This window comes from Dysidea avara, chromosome 5 (assembly GCF_963678975.1).
Source record: "Dysidea avara chromosome 5, odDysAvar1.4, whole genome shotgun sequence".
Lineage (NCBI taxonomy): Eukaryota > Metazoa > Porifera > Demospongiae > Dictyoceratida > Dysideidae > Dysidea > Dysidea avara.
Window position 1 is genome coordinate 18069986 of NC_089276.1, and position 14941 is coordinate 18084926.

A 14941-nucleotide genomic window follows, 5' to 3' on the forward strand; every position below is an offset into this window, starting at 1 on the left:
TTACATGTACTCGCAGACTGCGAACATTACCACACAAGCTGAAAGCAACCCCAACCCTGTTTGCTACCTATAGCGAAATTCTGGCTGACCAGGAACGGCATGGATTTATCAAGAAGGTTCAACAACTCACCAAGACAGACAATTGCCACTACATTCCCTATCATGCCATTTGGAAAGACTCATCCACAACCCCATTATGGATTGTATATATAATTATGATTGTAACTGTCATCAATCTAAGAGCCTACCTAGTCTTAATTACTGCCTCCTATCTGGAGATTCACAATTGAATGACCTCTGCAGTATCATATTGCAATTTTGTATACACAAATATGGGATAAACATAAATTTTGAGAAGGCTTCCTGCATGTACACCTGAACCAAGAAAACCGTGACTACACCAGATTCCTGTGGCCAGCCAAGCCAACCCAAATGATCCCAACTGTGAGTACTAACATACCATTTTAAGGTAGTGCCATTTGTGGCAATCTGTTCCCTATTTATGTTGAATACCACATTGTTGTTTCATTTGTCCCAGTATGCTGCAGAGGATATACAGAAGAATTTGTATGCAGACAATATTGTGACTGGATGTAACTCAGAGGAAGCAGCTACACCTAACTACTTTATGGTCAGAGCAATTATGAGGGATGCCAATTTTATTCTCAGAAGCTGGACATCAAATAGCTACAACTTAATGGAACAGGCAAGGAAGGATGAGACATCTGCAGAATCTGGTCCTATAATGTTCTGGGATTACAGTGGGACACTGCCGATGACACAATATCCCTCACCCTGAAGAGCCCCATTCCGACTCATCACATGCTAATGACAAAGTGAAAAGCATTACATGAGGCATTAAGTGTTTGATTCCATGTTTTATCACCAGTGACAGTAAAAGCCAAGGTCATTCTGCAGAAATTGTAGCAACGAGACATCAATTGAGATAAGCCACTGACCACCGCAGCAGAAGAAGAATGGCTACTAGTTGCCTTTGACATTCATGGTGCCAAGTCCATGTCCTTCACACAACGGTATCTACCTACGCGATTTGTGTGGTTTTTAGTTTTTTTCATATCTAGGTTTACGTATAATAGCTAGTTTTGAGTTTGGTAACAATTTTGTGGTAGATGAAAACTCTCATTAAGCTCAACAGGTCATAGTCAGCAGCCCATTTAAAAAAAAATGTTTTAAAAGTAAGCTATGTCCATTTTTGTGATTTGCATAAGGCTTCAAAAATATTTTGCATGTATATGTTTCTAGAAAAATAATAGACATTACTAAAAGATTTTTGTAAATTTCCCTTTAGTATTTTGTTTGTACTAGTAATAGCATGGGTAGCAGTGAAATTTTGGGATAAATACCATGAGTGTTGCATTCATAGGCGGATCTGAGGGAGGGCCAAGGGGTGCTGTGCCCCTCCTAGCCCTTCTCTTGACCTACAGTACTATATTGATACCAGAAACAGGAATCATCCATTCACACTGTATTCAGAAGTATAGAAAGCCAATGGGCAAATAGAAGACAACAGTTATATTAATGTACTTTACAGCTGTAGCTAAACTGTACACTGTAAAGAAAGTAAGGCAAACAAATTTGAACTTTTGTGCAAACATCGAGTTACTCTAATAGAGCAGTCACAATTCTAATGTCATTTTACAATTTTTACAAATCATAACAAAACTAGCTACTCCTTATTTTGATTTAGTATACACTACCATCAAACAGATTTGTCTCAGATAGGCTAGCCAATCTCTGTATGCATTGCAAGGCATACACTTTGTAGCTAAGTGCTATCAAAAATGCTCTCAAATTCAAGCCTAGGAGGTCTAATTTTTAAATTTTTTCTCCAATCACAGTCTTACAAACTGTATGTCCATCATTCATCCAACTATATGCTGAATAAAATTATGTAAATGAGTATAACTTGTACTAGATTCCTCTTAGTGGAATAAACACTGTTGTGCAGTAAAACGTCTTGCCTGGCCACCCTGACAGTGTCTCCTAGATCCGTCTATGGTTGCATTGAAATTTCCATTTTCAATGCAACAAGTGTGATATTTATCCCAAATTTCACTGCTATGCCCATACTATTCCCAGTTAATACCATACTCGCTGCATATTATGCATTCTGTGCATTAGCATTGCTATGTACGCAATTTGTCACTATGTACTAAACATGTGTCAACACTAATTGGCACTACATTGTTAACATATATTCTAGCCAATGAAATTGCAATTACAACTTTTCACTGCTACCAATGAAATATGGGATAAATTTCACTGCTACTATTGAGACTTTTGTATGGGCAATGAAACAGGTATGGTATTAAATGACATTGTGAACTCTTGTTACAATTTTTCAGTTGAAACCACAATTTATGTATAAAAGTGTGCTCTAACACTGCAAATATATATCTACATGTCAAGCTGTAAATTATGCTATACTAATGGGCAGTGCACCACATTAGAGCATAATGAACAAAGTAGTGCATGTAAATGTGTGGGCACAGAGGCAAATGTTTTGCCATTAGAGTACATATAATGGACAAGGAATGATTTACTCTTAGATATAATGATCAAAACTATACAATAACAATGTCTAATGTGAATAAAGAGCAGTACTTATAAATCCACTTAACCCTTAAACGCACATAAGCCTGTATATAGGCAGATTACGCATGCCCCTGGAAAATGCATGAAGACTATATATATAAGCTTTTACGCATGGCTGTAAACAAAGTGCTGTAACTTTGGAAGTGTTCATCATATGGCTTTGTAATTTGTGTCATTCTACTCATGATGTAATAAGTATTAAAATGTTACCTAGGGGTTTACCCTACAACCAAAGTATAGGAAGTAAAACTCGCCGTGAAAATAATTCTCAATACATACCTTTAGAAAATGATCCATAACTCCTTGCCAGTTGGTCCAAATCACTGACAAGTATTAGTCGAATCACCATTCAATGGCGAATCAGGCCATATACAGCTCACATAATTAAACCCACAATCAATATGACAGGCAAGACAAAGAATGTGCTGTTGCGATAAAGTGAGACATTATTCTTCGCTTTATAACAAGTAAGCCTTTGTTGTTGCAGTGGTTATTTAGCCTTCCCCAAGTAGGTCAAGCTTTCTATTGATATCTCGTTTTAGGCTAATGGAGTTAGGAAAAGCTATCTTGCCTCACCATATAAGTTTGCTTTTTAAAAGTTACGTGCGCATTTACGGCTTAATTCCTAAAAGTTCTATGCATGTTTAAGGGTTAAAGGTCCAGTCTAGGAAACTAAATATCTGTTATTTCCACATCCTTTACCACTAGAACTGTGCTCTAGTTTACTGTGGCATTTTTGGTGGATATTTTGCATTCAAATAGTCAAACTATTCTGTAAGGCCTTAGTGATTTTCCATATCTCATGAATGTATTTCATAGGCTTTCCACATATTTTTCATTGGTGTGATTTCACAGGTTTTTCATTGGTGTGATTTCACAGGTTTTTCATGGGTTGTGTATACATACAAATCCATGAAAACTCACTCGTTCATGGGTTGTTCATGAGTACATTATTCTGCTCCATGCATCTCATGGGTATTTCATTACCCATGAAAAACACCAAGTGCAACTTTCATGGGTATTTCATGAGGATCATAGGAATTCCATGGTAATAGCATGGATATATTGTCCAGTGGTGTTTGTTAAAATCAACAACAATAATTGAAAATTTCACCTTGTGTATGTTAACTTGTGATCAGCCTCACGAGAAGCATGCAAACAAACTGTATAAGCCCTATAAAGGTAGCTATACGTAGGCTGGCTGCTGGGGTCTCACTAAATAGTGTCATGGTGGAAAGCATGACAGTATTGATGTTGAGGTATTTAAATTACAGGTTCACTTGCAGGTTATTACCCACCGGGATGAGCTCATAAATGCTTACTAAGCTGTGCCATGATTTAAGGCATTTGTAATAATAGACATGAGCACAGTTCAATCTAAATGCCAACTATCATAATTATGGTGTACATGTGGCAGTTTCAAAAAGTTAAATTATGTCATAACAGTGGTCAGTCAATCGTGTACTTGCAGCTTGAGGGGAGAACATTGTAAAGATTATTGCTAAAGAAATTGTTACTAGAAAGCATGGCTCTACTGATACGTAGCTATTTACATTGAAAACAATAATTATATATGTGTACAAACTGTAACAAAACAAGCATGCAGCTGTACAGCTCTGAACTACCTAAAAGTAACGACTGTTTAAATCTTATGTACATAATAAGGTTAAGGTTAGAGTGTTTAAACAGCTACTTTTTGTAAACTCAATACCTGATTCGTGCTCCTATAAATTATAGTAATTTTTAAATTAAAAATCAAACAACTGTAGAAAAAATTCTCACATAGGATTTCAAGGATTTTGGGTATGTGATTCTCATCAGCTAATGACACCAAATTTATCGTGATATCATTATGCTGGGCATCACCCTTCAACAGCCAGACCAATACATGTTTATCTTCTTCCAGAAGCATATCCGAAAAATTTTTGAAGTACGTGAAACTAGAAATATTTTTATGAAACCTTATGCAAATCACAAAACTGGCCATAACTTACTTTTAAAATATATATATTTTTAATGGGCGATACTGACTGAATTGTTGAGAGTTTTCATCTACACAAAATTGTTACCAAACTCAAAACTAGCTATTAAACATAAAACTAGATATGAAAAAAACTAAAACCATAAATTAATATACAAATCACATGATAATTGTGGTTGTTGTCATGGTAACTGTATACAAATAAGTACATATACATGAGCATAACCATGTACAAAAAACAGAATTAAGATATGTGGTGTACATCTCGAGTCATAATCAGAAACATGAAATTAAAATTTTTGGATGCTAATGCCTTGTTGCATTATATTAGCATAAAACTTCAAACACCCATAACTTTTTTCCCCAAAGAGGATTTTAGAGGAATTTGGATATGTTGTTCTCCAGACAATTCTGCATCTAATGATACCAAATTATCTTTATACCATTTTTTTCCAGGTATGGTCATTTTTTAACCTTCAACAACTGTACTATAATGATTGGATTGCACAAGGTTATGAATGTCACAGATCACAGTACTCTACATAAACTAACAGCTGCTACCACTTAAATTTTGAGATTTGTGCAGCACTTGAAAGGACACCACCAAACTGGACCACTAATGGCAGCAGAGTTGTAACAAGTCAAACAAATGTGGATCAAAGATTACCAGCATCAAGTCTTCTCTAAGGAGGTAACCAATCTGTAATGTAACTCATGTGCATCCAAACTATTGTTGGTATGACAACTCCACCTCTTTTTAGACAAGAACAACTGCATACAATGTAGTGGAAGAATACATAATGCCCTACTAAGCCAGCTCTCTAAGTTCCCCTTCCTGCTACCAACGAAACACTCGCTGACACATCTTATTATTCACAGTACTCACTTATGATTACTACAAAGCAGTACAAACTGCACATTAACAGCACTGAAACAAGAACTCTGGATACCCACTACCAGACAAACAGTGAAGTCCGTTATCAGCAAGTGTACCACATGTAAAAAATACAGTTGCAAATTCTATCCAAGTCCAGACCCAGCTCCCCTACCTGAGATCATGGTATGAGATACTCCGCCATTCACAATCACATGTGTAGATTTCACCGGGGATTGCATGCACAAGAGAACAGTCAAGAACTGAAAATCTATATCTGCCTGCAGTGGCACTTCTAATACTATTCTTCATTTATAGTGCTGTAACAGACTGAACATAGCTGAAAGCAAAGCGTAATTCTCACTTCACTTTTGAGTCACTAATTGATAGCTGGAGTACACTTTCAGACAAAATATTAACTCTGGTATCATCCTTTTTTAATGCGGTATGCACAGGTTCACCAGTTGCAACAGTGTTACAAAAAAGTAAATTGGACATTTAATCCCTACTTCAGTCTATGCCCATGACTGAATTAGGGATTAAATTTCCACTAGTACGTACGTATATCTGCAGGTATAAGGAACCTCTCTTATTTCCCTAAAATTTCTGTACTTGTTTGTTTACTTTATTGATGACAGGTGAACCCAGGCATACCACATCAAAAGAAAGGATGGCACTAGCCAGAGTTAATGTTTCATCTGAATGCATGCCCCCACTATTAATTACTGACCTGAAAGTGAAGCAGCCATTATACTTTAATTTCAGCTTTGTGCAGCCTATTTTACAGTTCCACAAATGAAGAACAGTAGGAGAAGTGCCTCCAGTCACCACAAAATATATGGATGATTTACAAGCGCAGTGGCCATTGTGCTTCGCTTTCACCTGGGTGTAGTACATACACATGTACACACACGCGCGTCACACACACATACACACAAAAGCAAAGCCTTCAGTTGCCACCTTTCGGTCATGCTGCCCAGTGGCTAGCACTGGGGCACAGCATAGGCATGCCCTCCTGGGACAGGACTAGTAACCTGCCAGAGGCTGTGCCATGTCTTACAAGTAAAGGCGTGGGTACCCACCCAAAGTCCCAATTGCACATTCAATTGCTATATGAGGGGTAGATAAAACAGTGGAACCAGGGACCAAGGGTCCGAGACCAGAGACTCTGGGACTTGGAATTTTATACTCTTCAAAACATCCTATACTTGTACTAGGTACATTTACAAGTTGTCTTACATGACCTATCCACTTTTTCCCCATCACGGTGTCTCACACGATGTTTAAACCTATTACAAATTATAAGCACCTCTGAAAAAAGTGTCTGAAGCTGTAGGCCACTCGCCTGCAGCCATAGATAGTCACACCTCTACTATCAATGCTGCTGCATAATGAGCATGCTAATCTATTATTTTGACTCATTAGAAACATTGTGCAAACAAATACATAGGGGAAACAGCGATTACTAGTTAAACAATTTTCAGTCCACTGGGTCAGTTCGATCAACCATTCTTCATAGCTACATCATGGTGCTTTTGCACAATGTTTCTAACTTTTAGTAGCGAGTCAACATAATAGACTAGTATGCTCATTGACCAGGATGCTCATTGTGCAGCAGACGAGTGGACTATAAATGCAGTCAGCTTCAGGAAGCCACAGACACTTTTTCAGAGGCGCTTTTAGTGATTTCTATATTGGTTTAAACATTGTGTGAGACACTGTAACAGAGAAAAATGGATCACCCTTGCAAAACTACTTGCAGAGATACCTAGTACAAGTATAGAATATTGTGAAGTGTATAAATTTCAAGAAGGGTTGGATATCCGCGGGTCCCAGGTCCCCTGGTCCTCAGTCTCTGGGTCTACTGTTCTTACCTACCTCTATATGAGACATGTACAGTTGAACATTTGCTTCCCCAGGTACCCATTAATGTTACATCTATGTGGGCTGCTTCACACACACACACACACACGCACGCACGCGCGCACACACACACACACACGCACACACACAACACAAACACACATACATACCAGTCCAGAGTGTAAGACTAATATTAGCACCAAATACTGAGTCATTTCCAACTCCACAATAGTAGGTTCCTTGATATGAGTCACTGAATATGGGAATAATCAAAGTTCCATTTATGACATAGGGTAAATCTTCTGTCTCTGTATAATTAAAAGGAACTTCTTCCTAATTTGGAGAATACCACCTGATCTGTTGATAGTCAATATTAAAACATTTACAATTGATCATCACATTTGATGTGCCATTGTTTATCCCACTATCAGCAGGAAGAAAGGAAGGATTTAATGGAATAATAATACAAATTGGAGTAGTGATATTCTTCCCTGTGTGTGAAACAAAGGCAAACAAGTAACAGATTTGTTGATTTATTTGTATAAATAGAGGCGAATTTTAATAACTGCATACGTAATTACTAAGCTGAGTAGTATAGAAGCATGTATGTTTTTTTTATAATATACTTTTCTGATAAAATTAACTTAGTCTCTGATTGCAAAACAAGATTTCAGATTACCTCAGCCATCCTCATCTTCAACAAGAGAAGTGTTTCATACAAGTCATCACATTCAACACAGAATCTTCCAAATGTATCCAATTTAGCTACCTAAGAGGCAAGGTTTTCCCTTGGCATGGTATTGCAAATGCAAGTTTTATACAGAGCAGTGGCTGTTATAGCTGTGTACCACAAAAATTAATACTTCACTACTCATGGAATCACTACACAAAAAGTACCATAAACCAAAATTCCAGTATTAAACATCTATAGTATCTGGGGGACACAACAGCAACAGCACTCCAGATCCTTTGTTCACATACACCCACTACCTCAGTGGATTGCCAAACCCTGGATCCCCCCTCTCTGTGTGTGTGCATGTGTGTGCGCGTGCGTGCGTGCGTGTGTGTGTGTGTGTGCATGTGAAGAAGCACAGCCAAGTGGCTAGAGTATCAGCTTGATAATTGAAAGGTTTCAGGTTTGATACCAGTTATGCCAAGTTGATGTTATTTCCTTGAACAAGAAATTTTACTTACATTGATTCAGTCTAGGACCAAGCCTATTATGCTTATCATGCTTACTCTAATCGAGCACACATTTATTGAGGAATTCTAATAGAACACACATAGATTGTTTATTAACTTTTACAATTGAGTAGATTTTAGGTTGAATTTATATTTATAATGTAGAAATTAAGTGAGGTGAACAGCCATGATAGCAGGCTCAGTGGTTAAAACTTTGGATGTTCAGTATGGTCGGTATGTTCAGTATGAAGTTTTTAGACATTTCATGCATCCTGCAGTGACCGTTCTATTAGAGTATTTTGAACCTGCGATTGACAGTTCCTTGGATTTTACATTTTAACACTATAGCTGTTATCCTCCAATCAACTACGAACTGCTGCAACGAAAAATCACATGATTTTAAGACATTTGTATTGTTTTCTACCAGAAGAAAGTGACAAACTTGGCTGCCACGCTGGTGTTATTCAAGTTACACTTAGCCTAACACATGACAATAGTTAGGTAGTTGATTGGAGGATACTGATTTTTTGCATTGCGGACCCTACCTATGGCCTGCTATGGAGAATACAAACACAAAAAAGTGATATCTAATCAAAGCAGCAAAGCTGTAAAAAAGGGTTGTTAAAAAAGATGTAAAATCCAAGGTGGCGGACAAGAAATGGCTGTGATGGTAGGTAAATGGCAAAAAATTTAATAATGACAATTCAGGTGAATTTGTTGTCGAGTCCTAGTGAAACTTGGAGGAGGCAGTAAAAATTCACCTGAATTGTCAATATTAAAATATTTTCCATTTACCTACCATCAACTTGGATTTCACACCTTTTTTGCCGTGGCCTTTTGGGGGCCAGACCCCTTTTTTTACAGCTTGGCTGTTTTTGATTAGATAATATTAGCTGACTGCTTAACAGCTACTGTACATGATGACTAACACCACCAGCACCTCTTATTATCACATTGGCTATCCATAAATGGATTTATAAAAAGTAAACAAACTAGTGTAAAAATAATTTAAAAAATTAATACATGGGAATAGAGATCGCTGAAAGAAGTATAGAAACAAGAGTCAAACAAGCCAGCATGTTAAACACACAGAGATCTCTATTTGGACTCAAACAAACATTTATACAGAAGCATTCTCAGTACTTATCTGCCCCTGATTTATGTAGAAATTACTGTTTTTTCATTAGTTTCTACCATATCCATTGAGTCCAAATAGAGATCTCTGTGTGCTTCACATGCTGGCTTGTTTGATTCTTGTTTCTTTACTGTTTTCAGCAATTCCCATGTTTTGACTTTTAAAATTCTAACCTCGAAAATTCTGAATACTGAATCCTCCAGAGTGACCATAAGCTTCTCTGTATGCAAATCCATACACTACAGCTGACATCAATGCATTGGCTGTTGTGTGTATAATTGTTACTGGACCATTTGATACAGATAGTTGTGTATAATATGCCTCAGTGACCTGGTTGAATGTTATCGTGTTCCAAGATTGTGACAGTAATGACCTCTTCACTCCTCCTCTTATCCAATACATCATACTAGGCTGATAATACTCCTTCAATACTATAATGTTGATATAGTCACTGTAACCTGATGATATTGTGGATAGGTTGATTTCATTACTGTAATGATCTATAGCTGGTACAAGCATCATCATTGGATCACCAGTTTTCCCATCATAACTAGATCCAGGACTGTACTGAGCTACTAAGATTTCCTTGTTAGAGTGGATTGCACAATAGATTTGATAAGTTACTGTAAAACTATTCCCTGCATTGATAGTATAGGAATTCCCTGCACCGTTACAGTCCATAAAGACTTCAGTTGAGTTATGTGCTGCTAACACTCTGATGGTGTAAGCACTTCTACCTTGCAGTGGTGCAATGTAATATGTTTTACCCCAGTATGTGGTAGGTGGAACCTGTTCTATTAAGTGATCACAATAGTAATAACTAGATGATGGTACAACTCCACACTCATGACCACTAAACACAGACACTGGCTTGTCTGTCATAATTCTGGTCCCAGTCAAGTCACTTGATGATCCAATATACACTGTTTGTAACCTGTTGACTATGAAGGAGTATTGACTACCACTGGTCAGGGAACTAACAGTATCATTAATCTTGACATTAACAGATCGTGTTACTGTTAAATTCATCATTGTGTTGTTCTCTGTACCAACAATCAGTACTACATTATCATAATAAGATACACCAGAGGATACTGAAATTCCATAATAAACATATTGAGTGCAACACACTTTTATTGTGGGCAAGGCAAGGAATGTATCACTACTCCGGGATACATCATTTTGACCAATCACAACTACATTAGTACTGTTGGTCTTAAGGTAAATCCCCTTATTCTGATCATTGTATGAACCAGTGATGAGACTTGAAGAAAGACTTACAATTGTTGACCCTGTACCTGAAATAGTTCCACTAGTGTAATACCCTACTCCAGGAGCTTCTATGTTATAAGACAACTCTAGTGATCCAGTATTGGTTAAATAGAGAGATATTGAACCACCATTGTTATTCTGAAAAAATCCAATGTAGTAATTGTTGCCTATAAGACATAATTATTCAAACATACAAACCTCAATTAGAACATATCAGAAATCATAATTATTTGCAGCATGATAGTAATAACTCTAAAGTTTGTACCTACTTTATAAGCACGACACCTGAAGGCAGAGTGTTTACAAGTTATAGTTGTGAGATTTGTAATCTGTAAACAAGACACCCAAGGGCTGCATGCCCGGGTGGAGTGCTTACAAATCAGATACAAACCTCATCAGTGTGTTAAACTGATTTGTGGTATGGGACATTTTGCAGATCAAAGGTATCCATTTGGAACACAGAAGAAGCAAGAAAGCCAGAGTGCTGTACCCAAGGAATAATTTTATTTACTAATTGCGGTAATTTTTAGTTAATTCATTAGTAGCTAGTTTATTTATTAGTAGCAAGTTTCCAAAGAACAAGCGCATGGTCAATTAGTCCAGCCATTGTATTGCGTCACCTTTACATGTGTAGCTGATGTGACATTTATTGCTGCATGGTTTAGTGACATACTTTGTCAGCTTAATTTATTAGCGAACAAGCACATAGTATATGGATACCAATTTTCCCAGTGGTTGTATCACTTCCCATTCATTCAAACAAGTAAAAGCTGTGAATAGTGATATTCAATTCATTAGCTTGATGTGGTAATGCCATACACAGTTTCTTTTGATGCCTTTGAACTTATTAGGGCCAGACTGTGTGGCTAAAGGGAGGTACATACTTAGCCATGTTACAACCATTTGGGAGTCCAGAAAAGACAGAATACGGAATAACCTAAAATTTTATTCAATACAGAATAATGGAATAAGCTAAATTTTTATTCTAAAAGTTCATCTAAATATTTTAACCTTTATAGTTAGGTTTATGCACTACTCACTTTATTATTATTTACCATTACTGTGAACCTTCGCTCAGCGAAGGTTATACACAGATGTACAATACAACAAGATCAAACAATTATTGTGCTATCAAAGTAGTTATACTTAAAATTATCTAATGAGTTACAGTCAATCGCGGAGCTGGGTAATTTGTTCAACGTGGGGATTGTGTTTGGGATAAAGGGATATTTGAAAGGGTTTTTTCAACAGCACAGCTGAATCAGTTTGTAACGGTGATGGTATTTTGTTGATGTTATTGTTGATGGTAAAGTATATCTAATCAAAAACAGCCAAGCTGTAAAAAAAGGTGCGGCCTCCAAAAAAGCCAGGGTGAAAAAAGATGTGAAATCAAAGGTGGCAGCCAAGAAATGGCTGTGATGGTAGGTTAATGGCAAACTTTTTAATAACGACAATTCAAGTAAATTTGTGTTGCTTCTTCCAAGTTTCACTAGGATTAGGCACCAAATTCGCCAAATTCATTATCATGATTTAGAGATAGGTCATGAAATAGAGAAATAAGTTGTGTTTCACATGAGTGATTGCCTCTAAATCCACGCTGTTGTTCATTATGTTGTTGTTTTCTAGGTGTTTTGTGATACGAGAAGACAATATATGTTCAAATATTTTAGATACAATGCTAGTTATAGAGATGGGCCGATAGTTACTAGGTTGGGTGCAATCACCTTTCTTATATATAGGAGTTACATTTGCATTTTTCCAGTCACCTGGAACAGTACCAGTATCCATTGAGTAAGTAAAGATAGTTTTTAGGATAGGAGTGGTAGACTCAGCAGTTACCTTTAAAACTCTTGAGCTTATTTGGTCAGGAGCACTGGCCTTGTGGATGTCAAGATTTTGCAACAACTTTAGAATTCCTGCAGTAGTAATGTCGATATCTGGAATTGTGGGGTGTGGAGATGGGCCTTTATCTGGCACGGGTCCATTGTGTTCCTTAGTAAAGACTGATTGGAATTGTGCATTTAAGGCCTCAGCTATTTGATGATTATCAGTTATTAACTGTGTTTCTGAAGCTAGTAATGGAATATCCTTTCTGAATGAGCTAATATAAGACCAAAACTTTTTCTGTTTGCAATGTCTATCATGATCAGGAGGTGCAATAATAATGTTATTTATGTATTGTTGATGGGAAGGTTTTAAGGCTCTTTGAATAGAATGCTTGAGATCAAGGAACTTGTTGAACAGTTCTGGGAATTCTATCTCTTAGCTTGTCTGTACAATTTGTTTCTCCTTTTGATTTGCCTTCTAAGGTGTGCTGATATCCATGGGAGACTGCAGTATTTTCTTGTGGTTTTGTGTGGGATGTATCTGAAAATAGAGCTTTGTATAGAATTGCAAAAACTTTCCCAAATTCTAATGTTAGGTATTTGCATTAAATTAGAGATATGGTGCTCAAGGTGTTGTATATCTTCTTTGACTGCCTGCCAGTTAGCTCTGTTGTACATGGGTACTTTCCTACTTGCTTGTTTGTAAACAGGTGGCTTGGTTTTAGACCTAATCATAACAACATCATGATCACTAAGACCTGGAATTATTGTGACATCCTGTATTTGTGTTGGAAAGTTAGTTACGAATAGATCTAGTACATTTTCCAAACATGTAGGTTCGTTAACTACTTGTGTAAGACCATGGTCTTGTGTTATGTCTACCAGTAACTGCTGTGTACTAGAATTGGGAGACACTGGTGTTACTAGGGGGATTGACCAATCTACATGAGGTGTATTGAAGTCACCAGATAACCATATTTAGGGATTTTGAGTGAAGTTTCGAAGTTTTTCCAAAGAGACACTGAACTCTTCAATAGAAGATAAATCTGATACATCTGGTCTGTAAAAAGCTGCTGCATATATGTCTTTGCTAGTGTTAATAAAAGGTTTGACCCATAATATTTCACATGAAGCATCGAGATTTGGTAAGTGCATTGATGGAATTGACTTGGACACAGTAATCATGACTTCTCCGTGCCCATCCTCTCTATCCTTCATGATAAATAGTATAATTTGTATTATCAGGGATTATTTCATTATTGGTAATAGACCGGGATAATCATGTTCAGTACCAAAGATAATGTGGGGCTTCTTAGAATCAATGAGTTCTAGGAACTCATCTCATCTATTCATGGCAGATCGGAAATTAATATTAATTTTATAGCAACTCCATCAAGTACACAATCACAATGGTTGAATCCTAGGTGGCGAGCTTTTATTAGAATGAGCAAAAAACTATCTACTCAAGAACAATCTAACAAAGCTAAACTACTGTCTAATACAGTTTACTACACAATCGCTACAGAACTACCAGTTCTTTCTGCTTTACTTGCATATACCAATGGTCACCTGCGAGTAAGTGCCCAGATTTATTATTAGAGTCTTGTTGTACCGTATGGAAAAAATTTCGTGGGATACAATTTTCATGGATTTCGTAGGTGTGTTACGTATCCATGAAAATTAAATATTTTGCAGTCTATGTACAAGCTGCATGGAGATCAACATCTAAACCACAATTGTTCCACAAAAGTTACAAATTTTGACACTTTCTAGCAATCCACGTAAATTTTTTGCCTTACGGAGGCGGATGATTAAGTGATGATGTAGTGAGTTAAGGCAGATTAGAAAAAGTATAGATACTGTAGGGTAGACTTTTAGCACTTTTTTAAAGCCCACCCAACTGTAAGCATGTACAGCATAGTAGAAAGGACTTGTAGTTTTGTAACAATTACACAGGGGGTGTATGTAGCAAAGTGTATTAGAAAGTACAGTACAGTAGTTTAGCTTAGTTCAAGTGCTCTAGAGTGAACAGTTTAATTCACGATCTATGTAAAGCTCACCGCCTTAGCGTTTAATCTTGTTATTATCAATCTACACCAAAACAGCCAAGCTGTAAAAAAGAGTGTGGCCCCCAAAAAGGCCAAAGTGAAAAAAGATGTGAAATCCAAGGTGGCAGCCAAGAAATGGCTGTG

The 14941-nt window shown here is 37.0% G+C and overlaps 1 protein-coding gene across 1 annotated transcript in view; it reads right to left on the reverse strand.

The window, feature by feature from the left end:
* Window positions 1–10005, reverse strand: part of LOC136255904 (uncharacterized) — a 145964-nt gene extending 135959 nt beyond the window's left edge. The window contains exons 1-2 of the mRNA XM_066048805.1: window positions 9825–10005; window positions 7505–7825 (exon numbers count right to left, since the gene is read on the reverse strand). The gene's annotated coding sequence lies outside the window, so the exon portion shown is untranslated. The remainder of the gene's footprint in view (window positions 1–7504; window positions 7826–9824) is intronic.
* Between the last annotated feature and the right edge of the window lie 4936 nt (window positions 10006–14941).